Source organism: Cnephaeus nilssonii (genome assembly GCF_951640355.1).
Source record: "Cnephaeus nilssonii genome assembly, chromosome: 24".
In the NCBI taxonomy this organism is placed as follows: Eukaryota; Metazoa; Chordata; class Mammalia; order Chiroptera; family Vespertilionidae; genus Cnephaeus; species Cnephaeus nilssonii.
Window position 1 is genome coordinate 12,932,837 of NC_137095.1, and position 18,891 is coordinate 12,951,727.

Here is an 18,891-nt window from a genome sequence, read left to right on the forward strand (position 1 = left end):
GACTCAGGCGCTTGTGTGGAGGAGAAGGGCTGGTATAAATCACTTCCCCCTGCAGCCCCATGAACTGCATGAGCAGCTGGAGACGGGCTGTTCCCGCCGCCCTCCCCAACCGCCACGAGAGGCGCATAAATAAGGGGAAGCCGTGGCAGGATAGACCTTTTTGGAACGTGTTAGGCAAACGGACGAAGGGCTCCTTGCTGACTTCCACTCGACCCCGAGAAGACCTGGGATCCGCCAGCGTTCAAGCTCACGGCGGCGTTGGCTCCCACGCTCTTCCTGGAACAGCCCGGAGACACTTGGCACCAACACACGCCGGGGCTTGTAGAGATCTGTGAGCTATCCGGGGGGAGGGGCGAGGGGGGCGCGCCGGGGAGTGACAGGTGATGAACATGATCTCACTCTGCACCTGGCCAGCGAGCGTGTTCGACACAGAGCTACCGAGCCGCCCGCTCGGAGTCTTTCCTTCTGTGCAGCGGCCAGCGCGTCTGACCCGTTGCTCGGAAGACTTTGCTGCTTGATGAATCCATTACTCGGCTGAAGCGGTCCCCGGAATGAGTCCGTCCTTACCCACACTCTTGGGGATGCAGGAGAAGAAGGAAGAGGGAGGAGGGGGTCGTTGGAGGGGTGTGGGCCTGGGTGTCCAAAGACCTCCCCCTTCAACGTCCCGGCAGGGCCTGTAGCGGCTTGCCTCTGTGCTTCCAGAAGGTTCCACAGGAAATGCCCATCTGAGTGTCCTTGGAGGGTACGTGGTCAGGAATCTGTTCACGCTCTTGATATTTAATACCCATAGGACTGGAAAACAATCAGCCGGGAATATTGCGTCTCTAAGACGGTCAGGACATCGGCTTGCGTCTCCCTGGCTGGCTGCCTCTCGACGGAAGGAGGCCAGTTCCTTGTTTGAAAGACAATGCCATGTCCGGCCGGTGTGGCTCAGTGGTTGAGTGTCGACCTAGGACCCAGGAGGTCACGGTTCGATTCCTGGTCGGGGCACATGCCTGGGTCGTGGGCTCCATTCCTTCCCCCCTGACGTGGGGCGTCCAGGAGGCAGCCGGCCCATGATTCTCTCTCATCATTGATGTTTCTGTCTCTCTGTCCCTCTCCCTTCCTCTCTGAGATCAGTAAGACTCTATTTTTAAAAAAATCTATATATATATAAAAAGCCAGTGTCGTGATGACCAAGTGATTGGTCACCATGAGGGGCATTGAGCACCCCTCAGTCCCTCCCCCACGGCCTACAGGCTCCGATCACAGCAAGGCGGGTGGGCAGTGGGCGGGCAGGACAGCAAGCACGGCGAGTGGGTATGTGGGGCTGCGAGCATGGTGGGGTGGCGGCCGGGTGGGTGGAGCAGCGAGCAGCGGCAGGCTTCCGCACGCAATTTCACGCGCTGGGCCTCTAGTCAATAAATAAAAGAAAACTCCCTGTACCCGTCACAGACTCGTTGGACTGGAGACTTTCACCGACTCTATTTCTCCGCGCACCAACTCCGGCTCCCAGCGTCCAGTCCCCTAAGTGTGAGTGCCATTCACCCTAAGCCAGCTGGAAACTCGCATCCTTTGCAGTTGCCGTTCGAGAAGGAAATGCCTCTTACGTTCAGGCCCTCAGGGACTCTCTGCCTCCCATCCACCCTGCCAGCGAGAGCGAGAGGCTGTTGGGAATGACAAAAAGAGGCTTTTGCCCAAGGGGACAGCTCAGCATTTGCCCTGGGACGTTCCCTCCCTGCCCCCCTCCCCCCAAAAGGGACTGGCTCCAGGGAGCTCCCCTGGTTCAAGACCCCGTTTCGCTTTTCACAAGCGCCTTCTCGATATCCAACACCTCCAATACGGGTTGGCTTTCTCCCTCGCTCTGTCTTTCTGTCCTTCCAAACCTTGAGTCACTGAGCAGCCATGCAGACGGGGAGCAAGACGATGCTGAGTAAGCTCACATTTGCGGGGGGAGGGAGAGGGAGGGCACCCCATCCCGGGAAGGAAGGAAGGAAGCCAGCCCAGAGTTGGGTATCCGGGTGATTTTTGCGGGAGGGAGAGCGTGAGGTCTAGGCGCGCTCGGAAGCCCTGTGGCCATCTCCGTGCTGCCCAGATTGGGAACGGCTTTCGTGCGTGGAGAAGCGGGGTCCCGGCTGGGCCCCGAGTTTATTATCCTGAGGTCCTCTCTCCTTTCCTTGGTTAGCGTCGCCGTTGATCCAAACGCCGGCGGGCAGGTCACTGCGCCCGCGAGGTGTCGTTATACGTAGAGCCTTCCTTCCCAAGCAAATACATATGTTTGCCGTTTCTCGGTGGACGCGGCTCTCAAGCCATTCCAGTCATTTCTCCCCACAGCACGCTGCAGTACCTGACCGGTGCGTATGGAAAGGGAATACTGTTTCGTCCGGCGACGTGTACGTTGGAACTGCATTCAAGCACACCCGCTGTCACCTTCCAGTCGTTATGATGCATCTATTTTCTCTTCTGTTTTCCAGTCTATCGTTGGCTAATTTAAAAAAAATTTTTTTTTTTCCTCCTGCTTTTGCTTTTTTTGGGGGGGCATGGTCTCTCCTGCTAGCTTCTATACTTAGACCCATCATTTGTATTTGCTATGGAAGTCTCACCCACGGAGAGATTTACCTGAGCTTTTAGGGCAGTGATGGCGAACCTATGACACGCGTGTCAGCACTGACACGCGTAGCCATTTCTGATGACACGCGGCCGCATGCCGAGGATGAAACATTTGCGACTAGAGTCTTGGAGTTAGTTTTTTCCTCAAAGTGACACACGACCCAAGTTATGCTCAATTTTTTGGCGAAGTTTGACACACCAAGCTCAAAAGGTTGCCCATCACTGTTTTAGGGACTGACCCCAAACTACCGAGGCCGTGGATGGCGGGGAAAACGGAATGATGTGTTCTTTGGGGGGCTCATTTTTCAGGGGCGTCTAGTCTGTCTGGACAGCCGTGGGCTTCAACACACCGAGTGCGTGTGATCCCGGGTCCCACGCGTGGTGTGTTGGCACATACAAAGGCATGTGTCTGGGCCTCGGGGTGGGGGGGGGGCGCGTGTGGCTTAGAAAGGTAACGGGAGTGAGCCCCACCCCACGAGGCTGCCGACACGCTTATGGCAACGCCGACGTGCTTATGGCAACGCCGCTCACGTGTGGGATGGCAGAGCGGGCCTCACTCCGAGGACGGACAGGAGGCCGGGACTCAGCTGGCGCTCAGCCACTGAGCCACCCCGGCCCGGCCGAGCTAACATTTTCATGCCAGCTGCGTTTGTCTCTCCCCCGGCGCCCGCCCCCCACACTCCTGTTCTCTGCTGCCTCCCCTTCGCCGGGGCTTAGAGAATGGGGCGCCTTCCCAAAGCTTGTTTTCTCGTCGGAACGTCACTCCGTCTCTGTGTCGATGCAGAAATGAAATCCAGGGCCTGATGTACCCTTTCGGTGTGGCCCACTCTTGGACCCGTCCAGGTCAATCCCCTTTCCTTTCTTATTGTGGTCTGACAAGTGTGTGTGTGTGTGTGTGTGTGTGTGTGTGTGTGTGTGTGTAATCCTCTTTGTATATGGTTTCAAAGCCCATGATGAGCCCCTGATGAACTCACTGCGGGCGAAATGGGCTGCTGAAATACGGTCTCCAGCCTGCAGCCCTCCATCCCATAATGTCCGTCAGTGTTACGATGGGCGATGACGGCGGTTCTCAACCTGTGGGTTGCGACGCCTTTGGGGGTCGAATGACCCTTTCACAGGGGTCGCCTAAGACCATCGGAAAACACAGATATTCACATGACGATTCATAACAGTAGCCAAATTACAGTTCTGAAGTAGCAACGGAAAATAATGTTATGGTTGGGGGTCACCACCACACGAGGAACTGTATGAAAGGGTCGCGGCATCAGGAAGGTTGAGAACCCCTGGGCTATTAGAAGGAATTCCATAAACACCGGGAGGCAGAGAGGTTCGAAGGCTGCCAGCCGGGGCCTTGACGGAGAGGGTTCGGGCAGCCGTGAATTTTATTTCATTATTTTTTTTAAATCCTCACCCGAGGATATTTTTTCCCCATTGATTTTTAGAGAGAGAGGAAGGGAAAGGGAGAGACAGAGAGAAACACCGAGGTGAGAGAGACACATCAGTTGGTTGCCTCCTGCGCATGCCCCAAGCCGGGGCCAGGAGGCTGCAACCAAGGTACGCGCCCTTGACCGGAATCGAACCCGGGACCCTTCAGTCTGCAGGCCGATGCTCTATCCACTGAGCCACACCAGCCAGGGCTTGTTCTCGCTCTTTGAAATGGAGTGGACCCCACATCACAGACCCCAGTCCCTTCCTTGACTGTGATGGTTCCATTCCGCCAGCCAATGTTTTTTTGTTTTTTTTAAATATATTTTTATTGATTTCAAAGAGGAAGGGAGAGAGAGAGAGAGAAACATCGATGATGAGAGAGAATCATGGATCGGCTGCCTCCTACACGCCCCCTCCTGGGGATGGAGCTCACAACCCAGGCATGTGCCTTGACCGGGAATCGAACCAGTGACCTCCTAGTTCATAAGTTGGTCAATGCTCAACCCACGCCGGCCGGACTCCAGTCAGTGTTTTAATATTCTCTGCCATGCCTGCACTCCACTGGAGCAGCATCCAAGATTTCTATTTTTAAAACTAAGCAGCAATTCTCTCTCTCTCTGTCCGTGCTCCCTGAATGCAAATGAGAAGAGACTCTTTTTCAGAAGACATTGAACCCTGTGGTTAGGAGGCAAGGCATTGGATATTTTCATATAAATGTGTAATCATGTTATTAATTAGACAACCTGTTGATTAGGGGGCTGTACTTTGTGTTAAGCTGAAGTTTGGGACTAGGGTTGTTATATCGAGAACTCAAAGCACGTTGCAAAGTCCATCTATTGGGTCAAATTCGTTCTTCATTCATTCTTTCTTTTTTTAAAATATATATTTTATTGATTTCAGAGAGGAAGGGAGAGGGAGAGAGAGAGAAACATCAATGATGAGAGAGAATCAGGGGTTGGCTGCCTCTTGCACGCCTCACACTGGGGATGGAGCCCACAACCTGGGCATGTGCCCTGACCGGGAATCGAACCGTGACCTCCTGGTTCCTAGGTCGACCCTCAACCACTGAGCCACGCCGGCCGGGCAGCCTGTAGCATTTTTGTAAGCAACTTCCGTCATTTACCAACTATGTTTTAGGTGAATTGTTTATTCTTTTTAAACTTTAGTGTAGTCATCAGAAAGGGGGTAGGGATGATGAGTGTACCTTTCTGAGCATATGTCTATATAAAGCATCTAGTATAGTGTCTGACACAGAACACGACTCACTTCTCATCTTCACTGTCATCTCCCTAAGTCAGTGGTCGGCAAACTGCGGCTCGCGAGCCACATGTGGCTCTTTGGCCCCTTGAGTGTGGCTCTTCCACAAAATACCACGGCCTGGGGGAGTCTATTTTGAAGAAGTGGTGTTAGAAGAAGTTTACGTTTAAAAAATTTGGCTCTCAAAAGAAATTCCAATCGTTGTCCTGTTGATATTTGGCTCTGTTGACTCATGAGTTTGCCGACCACTGCCCTAAGTTATTGTTATACCCAGCCTACTGATGTGAAAAGCAAGGTGGGCTCAGGACGGGGTGGCTCCGTGGTCAAGTGTCAGCCTATGAACCAGGAGGTCATGGGTTCGGTTCCTGGTCAGGGCACATGCCCGGGTTGCAGGCTCGATTCCCAGGAGGGGGCGTGCAGGAGGCAGCCCATCAACGATTCTCTTTCATCATTGATGTTTCTCTCTCCCTCTCTGAAATCAATAAAAATACATTAAAAAAAAAGCAAGATGGGGAAACATGTAAGGGGCATTCCAGATGCTACACAACTGGTCTGTGGTGGGATTAGAATGTAAGCCGCGTTCTAATTAGAATCCGAGCACTAAATCCGTGCTCCTTAACTACACACCACGTGGCCTTGTGTTGATGGAATTTTCAGGTGTGTCGTGAAGCCGGGACAAGCCGTTATTATGTTACATGGCCAATTTGTGTCTAAAAAAGATCTTAGCAAAATGTAATCCTGGGCAAAATATCAAAAGAGGGAACTTAATATGAATAATTGGCGAGCGCTGCGTGCGCTTGGTTGAAAGAAGAAAGAGATCACTCAAGTACAAGGTGGCTGAAAAAAATATTTAGGGCTTTGACGTGCTTACTGGCAGAGCCATAGTCCACGGAGCCAAACGGGCTGGGCATTTAACACTCCGGATGGACCTCAGCAGACCCATGTTATTACCCGTGTGACAAACCAACAATGAATTAGTTCCTGTAAGCCCAGCTGGTATGGTTGAGCATCGGCCCATGAACTGGAGGTCAGGGTTCGATTCCCAGCCAGGGCAACATGCCCAGATGATGAGCTTTACTCCCAGTAGGAGGTGTGCAGGAGGCAGCCGATGCATGATTCTCTCTGGCATCGATGTTTCTCTTTCTCTCTCCCTCTCCCTCTCCTCTCTCCGAAATCAATCAAATCTTTAAAAAAAAAAAATACATTTCCTATAAGATGTTTGGACGCAGGAACCCCAATTGCCAAGAATACAAAACCCAGAGGCTTGGGGTCAACCCTGTAGGTCTCGGTCGCCTTCATGGGACGTACAGCCCCTTGAACTTGGCCTGTTTGAGCCAAGTACAGAAACAGTGTTAGCAACGACACAGGTGCCACCTGACTCGCTCAGGAGAACTGGAGAGCCGTGGGAGTATGTCACCGTGCCCATCCACGAGAGGATGGCGGATGCTTCATTGGGGCACAGGTCGCATCCTTAGCGACCCCTGCCCGGGTTAGGGATGCGTCTTTCGCAGTGTTTATTTCTACGGGCATGCCTCCCGCTCTTTGGAACACTGCCCTGACCGTTCTCATAAGCAAGGGGCCGATGTACAACACGGCAGCCTCTCTCCCAGGAATACTACGGTGAGATGACGTGTGGAGACCTGCTCCTCATATCCTATCTAATAAAGAAGTAATATGCAAATTGACCCTCACGCTCTCACAGAGATGGCTGCCTACGACCAGGCCGGCAGGGGGGTTAGTGAGGGACGACCAAACAACTGAACCAGCAGGCTGTGTGGGGTGACCAGGCCGGCGGGGGGGTGCAGTTGAGGGCAACCAGGCCAGCAGGGGTGGGCAGTGAGGGGCGATCAGGCAGGCAGGCAGGTGAGCAATTAGGACCCAGCGGTCCAGGATTGTGAGAGGGATGTCCGACTGCCGGTTTAGGCCTGATCCCGGGGATCGGGCCTAAACCGGCAGTTGGACATCCCCCAAGGGGTCCCGGATTGGAGAGGGTGCAGGCAGGCTGAGGGAACCCCACCCTCCCGTCCACGAATCTTCATGCACCGGGCCTCTAGTTTAAATATAAAAATGCTACTTGGATTTCGCCGCCCGAGAGGCAGGAGAAGGATGACTCCTTGTTGAGTGTCAGGGTGAGGATGAATTTGGTCTGAACCAGAGCTATGCACGTGGAGCAGACTGCCTTGAAAATGTAGGGAGTGTCCTGCTTTGGAACGCGTTGAAGCGACGGTGAGCATCGCAGGAATACGCTGGGGCCGCTGTGTAATATCCGCGCTTTGAATGGGAGGTTGGAATAGATGAACTCTGGTGTCTCCTTCCAGGCGAGGAGTCTGTGACTCAGAAGGACTCTTGCGAGGTGCTGATGCATGACTAATGGCTGCGAGAAAAAGAAAAAGACGTATTTTGGAGTAATGATGGAAAGGAAATGGAGATTGGCTTAAGGCTGCAATGACTTTTTTTTTTTTTTTTTGCATCGTCTCTGAGCCCGAGTTACAAAGGGAATAACTAGCCTCGTGTTGTGTCCTCGGCCATAGCGTCGTGTGTTCTTCCCCTAATAATCTGCGGTAGTTTCTCAGGAAAGACGATGCAGATCATGCCCCTGAAGTTGGTTTCATTTGCATTTGAGCTGGCGTGCAACCCGGGGGCAAGTATCCCGTTAAGCACTGTAACTGTGTAGGTTCTAATTGCATCTGTATTTATACTTTTCCGTCCTGGTCTCCGTCGCCTATCCTAAATGACACTGTGTTGGCCTTTTCTTTTTCCTTTGGAATTGATTTATGTTACGCATTCTTTTTTTAAAAAAAAAAACAACCACAACATATTTTATTGATTTTTTTACAGAGAGGAAGGGAGAGGGATAGAGAATTAGAAACATCGATGAGAGAGAAACATCGATCAGCTGCCTCCTCCTGCACGCCCCCTACCGGGGATGTGCCCACAACCCAGGCACATGCCCTTGACGGGAATCGAACCTGGGACCCTTCAGTCCACAGGCCGACGCTCCATCCACTGGGCCACACCGGTCAGGGCGATAATACGTTTATGTCGAAGAACAGATGTGGAGGTGGAGGACAGCGAACAGCATTGCTTGAAAGGAAGCACGCTGCCGTGCTTTAAGCTCGGAGCCGCGCGCCTCTCCTGGCAAAGGAAAGTCCGTCTCGTGACCAAGGGGACGCGGCAGGATTTGTGTCTTGCTGGTGACCCATTTAACGAGCCAAAGAAAGAGCCTCCCGTTTTCCTTTACGTTTTCCTTTAAGAAGTCGGCACGATTTGCCTTTTGATGTCTTACGTCTCTTTCTTATTAAATCCTGTTTATTCCCTGTGGGTTTGTGGAGCACGTGTGCGTAGCAGCTAAAAGGCACCCTTTGATACGGCGCGGACACAACGCATTAACTTCCACGTCGGAGGGGGAAACCTGTTTGGAGCGGATGGAGCACACGGGGGCTGGGACGCTAGCGGCTCTCTATTTCAAACCGCCTTGCCTTGTCAAACGTTTGATGTCCCTGATCCCTGCCCGGCATCAGTCGGAATGCAGAAATTGCCGGTGACGTGAAGATGTTGGTTTGCCTGGTCCCCGGTTGAGGCCTGGTTTTCATTTTGCAGAAGGTGCTAAAAAGTTCATGTTGGCCCGGCCGGTGTGGGTCAGTGGCTGAGCGTCGACCTAGGATCCAGGAGGTCACGGTTCGATTCCCCGGTCAGGGCACATGCCCAGGTTGCGGGCTCCATCCCCAGGAGAGGACGTGCAGGAGGCAGCCGATCGACCATTCTCTCTCACCATGGATGCTTCTTTCTCTCTCTCCCTCTCCCTTCCTCTCTGAATTCAAGAAAAGTATATATAGATAGACTAGAAGCCCAGTGCATGAAGATTCGTGCCAGAATGGGCCCTCCTTTCCCTGGCTGCCGGCATTGTCTTCACTCTGGCCGGAGGCGCCTTTCCGCCTTCCTACGATGCTCAGGGGCCTGGAGTGGCCGGGGGTGGTGCGGAATGCCTGAGTCGTCGCCATGGCGATGACACAAGCGTCCTGCCCCGCCCCCGGCCGCTCGGTGCCTGCGCATGCAAATTAACCTGCCATCTTTGTTGGGTTAATTTACATACTCAGTCCTGATTGGCTGGTGGGCATCACGAAGGTATGGTCAATTAGCATGTTACTCTTTGATTAGGTAGACTAGGTAGATTTTTACTGATTTCAGAGATAGTAAAGGAGAGGGAGAGAGAGAGATAGAAACATCCATGATGAGAGAGAATCATGGATCGACTACCTCCTGCATGCCCCACACTAGGGATGAAGTCCGCAACCCCAGGCATGTGCCCTGACCGGGAATCGAACAGTGACGTCCTGGTTCATAGGTCAATGCTCAACCACTGAGCCACACCTGCCCGGGCCAGTTCAAACCTCTTCATTGGTGTAGTTACTCTTTCAAAAGCTGATACATATCGACTGCCTGCTAGGAGCAAGGTGCCATGCCAGGCCCAAGAGATGTGTGTGGTCCATTGTAGCGTCAAGCATGGAATAAGCACTCGATATAGCTGTTCAGGTAGATGTGACATCTGTCTTCAGTGTATGGACAACCCCATGGCACTTCCTGTCGGTCTTGAAATCCAAGGTCATCTCCAAATGGTCTCATCATTGACACCCATTGCTTTCCTACCTCCATGCCTCAGTCGTCTCTCCTCTCCTCTTCTCTTCTCTTCTCTTCTCTTCTCTTCTCTTCTCTTCTCTTCTCTTTTCTTTTTTCTTTTCCTCTCTCTCTCTCTCTCTCTCTCTCTCTCTCTCTCTCTCTCTCTCTCTCCCCTGGAACAAAATGAAAACTTCATGGGAAGATGGTGAAGTTCAGATTTCATTAGCTTTGGGCATTGCTGCTCCCTGGGGAGAGAATCACATTGTGGGGTGACCTTTGTAGTTAATTCACAGGCGGGAGGAAATCTCCCTCTGCGCCTGTTTTATTTATAGGTAATTACACGCTGCTGCTAAGCGTGGTCCCGTGGGGTGCACCGAGGCCGAATATGGCACCCCCCTTCCCCACTTCATTCCCAGACCCTGGCCCACAGAGGCCGGCAGGGGACAGAGATCAGACCGTGACAAGCTCTAAGATAGAAGGCGTGGCTCGGTGGTCGAGCGTCGACCTATGAACCAGGAGGTCAGGGCTCGATTCCCAGTCAGGGCACATGCCCGGGTTGGGAATCATGCATGGATCAGCTGCCTCCTGCACGCCCCCTACTGGAGATGGAGCCCACCACCCGGGCATGTGCCTTTGACCGGGAGTCGAGCCCAGGACCCTTCTGTTCCCAGGCCGACACTATCCACCGAACCAAACCGGCTGGGGCCAACTGTATATATTTGGTGCTTTTTTATTGGAATTAAAAAATATATATATATATATATATATATATATATATATATATATATATATATATATTATTGATTTCTTACAGAGAGGAAGGGAGAGGGAGAGAGAGAGTTAGAAACATCAATGAGGGAGAAACATCCATCAGCTGCCTCCTGCACGCCCCCTACTGGGGATGTGCCCACAACCAAGGTACATGCCCTTGCCCGGAATCGAACCTGGGACCCTTCAGTCCGCAGGCCGACGCTCTATCCACTGAGCCAAACCAGCTCAGTGTTCTCTTCTTAAAAGGACACCAGTCATTGGATTTAGGTCCCACCCTAAACCAGGTATGATATCTTACTGAGATCCTTAACGTCATTATAGCTGAAAAGCTGCTACTTCCAAATAAGACGACATCCACAGGTACTACACTGAGCTTAGTCAAGTTACTTCTTTCTGGCTCAGCCTCAGTTTCCTCATCATAAATTAGGGGTAATGTTGCCAATAAGAATAGTGGTGGAAGGAAATAAATCACAAAACATTTGGAAAACCCCTGGCGTTTTGGTGGGCATTTAGCAACCAATCAGGTTTTCATCTTTAAAAATATATATATCTCAGAGAGGAAGGGAGAGGGAGAGAGATAGGAACACCAATGATGAGAGAATCATTGGTCAGCTGCCTCTTGCACGCCCCCTACTGGGGATCGAGCCTGCAACCTGGGCATGTGCAGGGACTGGGAATCGAACCGTGACCTCCTGGTTGATGGGTTTTGACACTCAACCACTAAACTACATGGGCCTGGCAAATATCCTATATAATAAAGAGCTAATATGCAAATGGTCGTCATGCCCTCGCACCCTCACACCCTTGCACCCGGGCCAGGGGACCTGAGGCCGCGCCCTCCACCCTGCGAAGCTTGACAGGGTTGGGGCCGCTGGGTCTGGGTCTCCCGTGATTTCGAGGTGCATGTGTGTGGGCGGGGACTTGACTCTGAGTCCCACAGCCCACCCCAGACTCTGACAGGAGGGAGATTTTCATATACATTTTACTAATTTTCTTTCATCTCTGACACCTCTATGATAGAGAAAGGGCAAATAGCAATATTAAAATATTTCCTCTAATTAACTCCCTTTTAATGTGCACGAATTTCATGCACCGGGCCACTAGTGTATATAAACTGAGTGGCCAGATTATTATGATGTCTGAACACATAATAATCTGGCCACTCAGTGTGTGTGTGTGTGTGTGTGTGTGTGTGTGTGTGTGTGTGTGTATTAGAGGCCCAGTGCATGAATTTGTGCATGGGTGGGGTCCGGCCAGCCTGGCCAGGGGGAGGGGACATGGGCGGTTGGCCGGCCTGCCTGCTGGTCGAACTCCTGGTCGAGGGGACAATTTGCATATTAGCCTTTTATTATATAGGATATACACTGAGTGGCCAGATTAGTATGCGTTCAGAGATCATAATAATCTGCTGGCCCCTCCGTGTGTATATAGAATAGAAGATACATCATAGAAGTGGGGCCAGGCAGTGGAGGAAGAGTGAGTGGGAACTGAAACTCAAAGGCCGCATCCCCCACAAGCCCAGGCGAGCAGTTCCCCCTCCCCCCCACCTGTCTCGGGGGCTGCTTTGGGAAGGGATGCTCAGCTGTGATGAGCCAACCTGGCCACAGGGTGTCACAGCTGCCCAGACACTCGGGACACACTCCCTCAGAGAGGAAAGGTCTGACCGGTGAGACCCAGGGAGGCTCACAGCCCCTCTCTCCTGCCGACACTGCCCGGGGGCCCAGCCTGTCACTGTCCCAGGCACCGGCCAGAATGCCTCTCGGTTGCTCCCTGGCCTGTGAGGCTCCCTGTGTCCCAGGTCAGCTGAATGCTGGCTGCTTGCACGAGGGGGGGAGGGGGGAGGGGCTGGGGCAGCCGTGGCTGGCTCAGGACTGGCTCCGTCACTGGTGGTCAGATCCTCAGACCCAGTTTGCCACACTGAAGGGGTTTACATCATTTTTCTGGAGAAGGATCTGGCAGGGAGATAAGAAATAGTGATTTATGCCGAAACCGGTTTGGCTCAGTGGATAGAGAGTCGGCCTGCAGACTCAAGGGTCCCAGGTTCGATTCCGGTCAAGGGCATTTACCTTGGTTTCGGGCACATCCCCAGTGGGGTGTGTGCAAGAGGCAGCTGATCGATGTTTCTAGCTCTCTATCCCTCTCTCTTCCTCTCTGTAAAAAATCAATAAAAAATATATATATTTAAAAAAAATAAATAAAAAGAAATAGTGATTTGGGTGTTGGCTCTGCTTTCTTTTCTTTCTTTAATATATATATATATATATATATATATATATTTGTTATTCATTTCAAAGAGGAAGGGAGAGAGAGAGATAGGAACATGATGAGAGGGAATCATTGATCGGCTGCCTCCTTCACGTCCCTCCACTGGGGATATCAAGCCTGCAACCCGGGCATGTGCCCTGGCCGGGAATCGGACCCGGGACCCTTCAGTCCGCAGGCCGACGCTCTATCCACTGAGCCACACCGGCCCGGGCTGGCTGACTGCTTTCTTCAAGCCCGTGTGACCTGGCTTGTGTCATTTTGTTTGTTTGTTTTTCTTTTTCATTTATTATCCAGCTTTCTGTTGTTGTGTTGTAAATCCTCACCCAAGGATACTTTTCCCATTGATATTTAGAGAGAGTGGAAGGAAGGGGGGGGGGGGAGACAGAGAGAGAGAAAGAGAGAGAGAGAGAGAGAGAGAGAGAGAGAAACATCGATGTGAGAGGGACACAGATTGGTTGCCTCCTGCACATGCCCCCACCAGGGCCGGGGATTGAGCCTGCAGCCGAGGTCAATGCCCTCGACCATCATCATCGAACCGTGACCTCCCGGTCCCTAGGTCGATGCTCAACCACTGGGCCACGCCAAGGTGCTCTTAGGAGAGGCACAGGAATCGGGGGGAGTCGGAGGCTTTGAGGAAAAGAACAGGAGGCAGTAGCTGAAGAGAAAAGAAGACGGATACCCTGGAACCCTGGGGAGGGCTCGGGGGAGGGCGTAAAGGGAGGATGGGGATTTTGGAGGATCTGGGAGGCAAGGCCCCCCCCGCCCCCGGGGGCTGATGAGAAAAATCTCCGTGGCCTTCGAGGCCTGCCGCTCCCACCTCCCGTCCTTCCCGGGGGACACAGAGCCGCTCTGTCCGTCTGTGCCTTGCCGTTCCTCGCCTCCACGCTGGGCCCCGCCCGCCGAGGGCGTGCGACGCCTGTTTGCTGAATGCAGAAAGGGAAACGCACAAACACAGGGCTGTTTAGGAAAGCCGTGGTCATGGCAACGGTTAAAGAGGAAGAGAAGGCCGCAGGCATCCTCTGTCTCCCCACCCGGTGCTGAGGAGGGACAAGGAGAGGCAGGCAGCGGGGGCTGGTGCAGCCCCTCGCACACCCCAAGACCCACCCCCTGGGGTCCTCCCCCCCCCCCCCCGCCCCGAGTTTCAGGTTCAGCAGGTCTGAGGGCAAGTGGGTGCTGCTTGCTGCTCCAGTGGCCACACTTAGAACCGCCGAGCTCGTGGTAAGGGCCTTTGAATAGTCCGTGAGAAGACCTCGACGGGCCCTAGCCGGCTTGGCTCAGTGGATAGAGCGTCGGCCTGCGGGCTGAAGGGTCCCAGGTTCGATTCCCGTCAAGGGCACATGCTCCGGTTGTAGGCTCCATCCCCAGGAGGGAGTGTGCAGGAGGCAGCCGATCCATGATTCTCTCTCATCATGGATGTTTCTCTCTCTCTCTCTCCCTCTCCCTTCCTCTCTGAAATTAATAAAAATATCTTTAAAAGAAAAAAAAAACAAGCCGAAACCGGTTTGGCTCAGTGGATAGAGCGTCGGTCTGTGGATTGAAAGGTCCCAGGTTCGATTCCGGTCAAGGGCATGTACCTTGGTTGCGGGCACATCCCCAGTAGGGAGTGTACAGGAAGCAGCTGATGGATGTTTCTCTCTCATCGATGTTTCTAACTCTCTATCCCTCTCCCTTCCTCTCTGTAAAAAATCAATAAAATATATTAAAAAAACAAAAAGAAAAAAAAAACAAAACAAAACAGAAGACCTAGACGGAACTCCAACTCCCTCTCTTATTTGCAGTTGCATTATGGGTATTTCTCTGTGCCTGGTTCCCCATAGACAAGATGGGGATCGAACCCACAACGCAGGGATGATAGAAACATTAAGTGAGATTTGCTTCACCTATGTACCTAAAACCTGCTTGCTGAGCCCTGGCCGGGTAGCTTGGTTACTTAGAGGGTGGTCCCAATAGCCTAAGGCCGTGGTCGGCAAACCGATGTGCCCGCCACGGCTCGCGAGCCGAAGTTTGCCGACCACTGGCGGGGCGTCTGGCCATCACACTCTGGTGTGACTCATTAGGAGGACGGGTTGGCCCGGCGTTAATAGAGGCGGGACCAGGGGGCGTCGCCGCCGAAGGAAAGCTTGTTGCGATTGCAGATATATTGTTGCCAGCTGCCCGTTACATCCAGCGTCTTCTAACTTTCCCGTTCGGTGCTTTGAAGAGACCGAAAGGCTCCCCTTGAATGGATTCTTCTTCAATGCCGTCAGGATGAGGGTCACCGCGGGAGGGGCGGGGGGGCGGTATCTGTATGTCTGTCCGGCTGCCTCCGTGTGGAGGGAACCTGACCGTGGCCTGTTTGGGTGTGTGCCTTGGGCCGTAGGAAACCAGAACATTTACACCGTTAATGCTGTCCTGGTCCTGGTTGTGGGCGAGACTGCGGGCCAAGCACTGACCAAGTGAGCCAGCCTGGCTGGGCCGGCGTGGTTCAGTGGATAGAGCATCGGCCTGCGGACGGTAAGGGTCCCGGGTTCGATTCCGGCCAAAGGCATGTGCCTAAGTCAGTGGCCGGCAAACTCTTGAGTCAACAGAGCCAAACATCAACAGTACAACGATTGACATTTCTTCTGAGAGCCAAATTTCTTAAACGTAAACTTCTTCTAACGCCACTTCTTCAAAATAGACTCGCCCAGGCCGTGGTGTTTTGTGGAAGAGCCACACTCAGGGGGCCAAAGAGCCGCAGGTGGCTCGCGAGCCGCAGTTTGCCGACCACTGGCCTAGGTGGTAGGTTCCATCTCAGCTTTGGTCGGGGCGCATACAGGAGGCAACCATTCGATGTGTCTCTCTCACATCGGTGTTTCTTTCTCTGTGTCTCTCCCCCTTCCTTCCAGTCTCTCTGAAAATCAATGGGAAAATGTCCTCCAGGGAGGATTAACCGAAAAAAAAAAATTAAAAAGCCACCGGTTCGATTTCTGGTCGGGGCACATGCCGGGGTTGTGGGCTCGATCCCCTGTAGGGCGTGCAGGAGGCAGCCGATTCATGATATTTCTCTCTCATCGATGTTTCTGTCTCTCTATCCCTCGCCCTTCCTTTTTCTCTAAAAAAAATCAATAAAAACATATTTTTGAAAACACACACACACACACACACACACACACACACACACACAAGAACCAGCAACAATCCACGAACGAGGACACTCAGATACCTAACGAAATTATTCTTGGGGTTCGCGATGCCGCTGCTTGGCGTTATCAGCAACGCCTGGGCCCCGGAACGGTCATTAGTTTGAAAACAGGTGTCGACACAACAGATAATGTATTCATTTCCGTGGATTCCTTTTCAAACTTTGAAAATGAACTGCAAGTGAGTAAACACCAACGTTAGCCCCAGCTGGCGTGGCTCCGTGGTTGAGCATCGACCCATGAACCAGGAGGTCACGGTTCGAGTCCCGGTCAGGGCACATGCCTGGGTTGGGGGCTCCATCCCCAGTGGGGGGCGTGCAGGAGGCAGCCGATCCACGATTCTCTCTCATCATGGATGTTTCTCTCTCTCTCCCTCTCCCTCCCTCTCTGAAATCAATAAAAATATATTTTTTAAAAATGAACACATAAACATAAACACCGACTGTAGAGCCATTCAAAGTGTGTACGCGTTTTTCTGGGACGCCCTGCGTGGCACGGAGGGTTCATTACTGGAACCACCTGCCTTGCCACGCAGCGGGGTGAAATCTCGCGGGAGTTGGGACGTGACTGCGCTCTTCTGCGTCTCCACGCTCCCCACGCCGGGACCCCACGGCGTTAGACGCTCGGCCGCCATCTTAGATGCCAGGTCGGCTACCGACTCTCGGTATCGAGGTGGTTTTGGTCACGGAGCCCTTACTTTCCTTCATAGCGGCCCCCCAAAGTACGAGAATGGGGGCGGCGGCGGTTCAGAGAAGCCGGGACGCGCTTCCTAGGAAGGAACACGTGAAAGTGCTGAGGTGGCCGCGGCGGCCGGTGAGAAGGAACCTTCCCTCCGCGGGATTGCGAAGAAGGAGAAAGACATGGGTGCTGTGTGTGCGTGTGTGTGTTTCATCCTCACCTGAGAATATGTTTCCATTGATACTTAAAGAGCGCGGAAGAGAGCGGGAAAGGCAGAGAGAAATATCGATGTCCTGCATGTGGCCCGAGCTGGGCCTGGGCCGGGGATGGAGCCTGCCACCGTGGTCCGAGCGGCATTGAACCCGGGACCCTCCAGTCCGCGGGCCGACGCTCTATATCCACTGAGCCACACCGGCTGGGGCGAAATTCGTGCTCGTTTTGCTGAGGCACCTCAGAGTGCAAGGGTTACGGCCCTGGAGCATGAGGAGGATGGACTAAGATGGAAAAGACGTTGAATATGGGGGCGCGGGGGGGAGACCTGGACCGGACATGTTGGACTGGACAGCAGCGCGTTGGGCTGGAAAGCGTGGAGCTTCTGCCCGGCCCCTTACGGAATGCAAACAGCCGTAACCCAGGTTCGGGGACAGGCCTGGGCCGAGGATCGGACGTGATGGCTGGAGCCGTGGCAGCCCCTTTGCGACCACAAGGAAGAGCTGAGGGGACAAGGCCAAAGACCCCCTGCCGTCAGGTATGTCAGAAGGTCACGGTGCCACCGTGGACCCATCCCTGACATCCTCAGTGCCTAGTGGGGTTTGTTTTGGGGGTTTTTTTTTAATGGTTTTACACGTATGGACGATATTGCTTTGAATAGTCTTCTTCTTCTTTGTTTAATCCTCCCCTGAGGATATTTTTCCATTGATTTTTAGAGAGAGTGGAAGAGAGAGGGAAAGACAGAGAGAAAACGCTGATGTGAAAGAGACACATCTATAGGTTGCCTTCCGCGTAGGCCCCGACCAGGGCCGGGGACCCTGCAACCGAGGCACCTGCCCTTGACCGGAATCGAACCTGGGACCCTTCAGGCCGCAGGCCGACGCTCTGTGCACTGAGCCACACCGGCTGGGGGGCTTGCTTTAACTAGTCTTGTTCATGCCTGTCTCGGGGTATATATTCGCAAAAATGTCTCTGAGGCGTATCTATGGAGGTGTTACCTTGTTGAGTCCCAGGGTATGAATATGTGTGGTTTTGTTGAATAAACCCCAAAGTAGTTATCCTAGCTCCCTCCCCCCCCCCCCCCCAGCATTAGAAGAAATGTCACACTTCATTTCTTCGACAATACGTAGGATCTCTGACTTCTTAAGTTTTGCTTGCGTGGTGGAGGCGAAATCTATTTCCATGTGATCTTCCTTCCAATGTTGCTTATTGCTAAAGGAGGTCAAGCACATTTCACGTGCTTGGGGGTTATTGCTGTGTTTGTTGGTGGTTTTTCTGTTTGCTTTTTGGTTTTTTTTTCCCCCGAGACGTGTTCACATTCTTGGCACATTTTTCTGGGTTTCTAAAAAGCGTGACTTTCTCATGGACTCACCGGTGCTCTTCCTATTTTTAGTCTACTTTTTTTTTTTGGTCGTTGTAAGTCGTGCAGGTACATTCTTCCCTGTGTGAAATCAGAATGAGGCTCGACTTCTCACTCACTCTCTGTGGGATGTACTGTGATGGGTCAGCCACGGTTCCTAACTGGACCTAGACCAGGTGGGTCAGGCTTTGGCCTTCACGAGCTGTTCTTTTGGTGTCTTATTTAAAAAACAAACAAAACAAATAAAAAACCCTCCCTTGCCCTTCTGAAAGGAAACACAGTGGGTACGTCCCGTTCTGACACCAGGTGTGTGGCTTTTCCCCATTTGGGCCAATTATCCGGCACCATCCGCACCTTCTACAACTCCATCCCGTGGCTGGCACTGACCCCCCGAGTCCGCTTCCGATCCCACGGACTGCTCCCTCCTTCCGATGTGGCAGTCACAACTGTGTGCATATATTTACATGCAAGAGGTAAACGAATTCATACTTTAAAAAAAAATGGGTTTATGCCCGGCCGGTGTGGCTCAGTGGTTGAGCATCGACCTATGAACCA

General features: G+C 52.7%; 1 protein-coding gene across 1 annotated transcript in view; it reads left to right on the top strand.

Moving 5' to 3' along the window:
• Positions 1-18,891, top strand: part of AGBL1 (AGBL carboxypeptidase 1) — a gene marked incomplete at its 3' end in the record, with an annotated part of 254,689 nt that overhangs the window by 163,389 nt on the left and 72,409 nt on the right. The gene's annotated exons all lie outside the window — the stretch shown is intronic.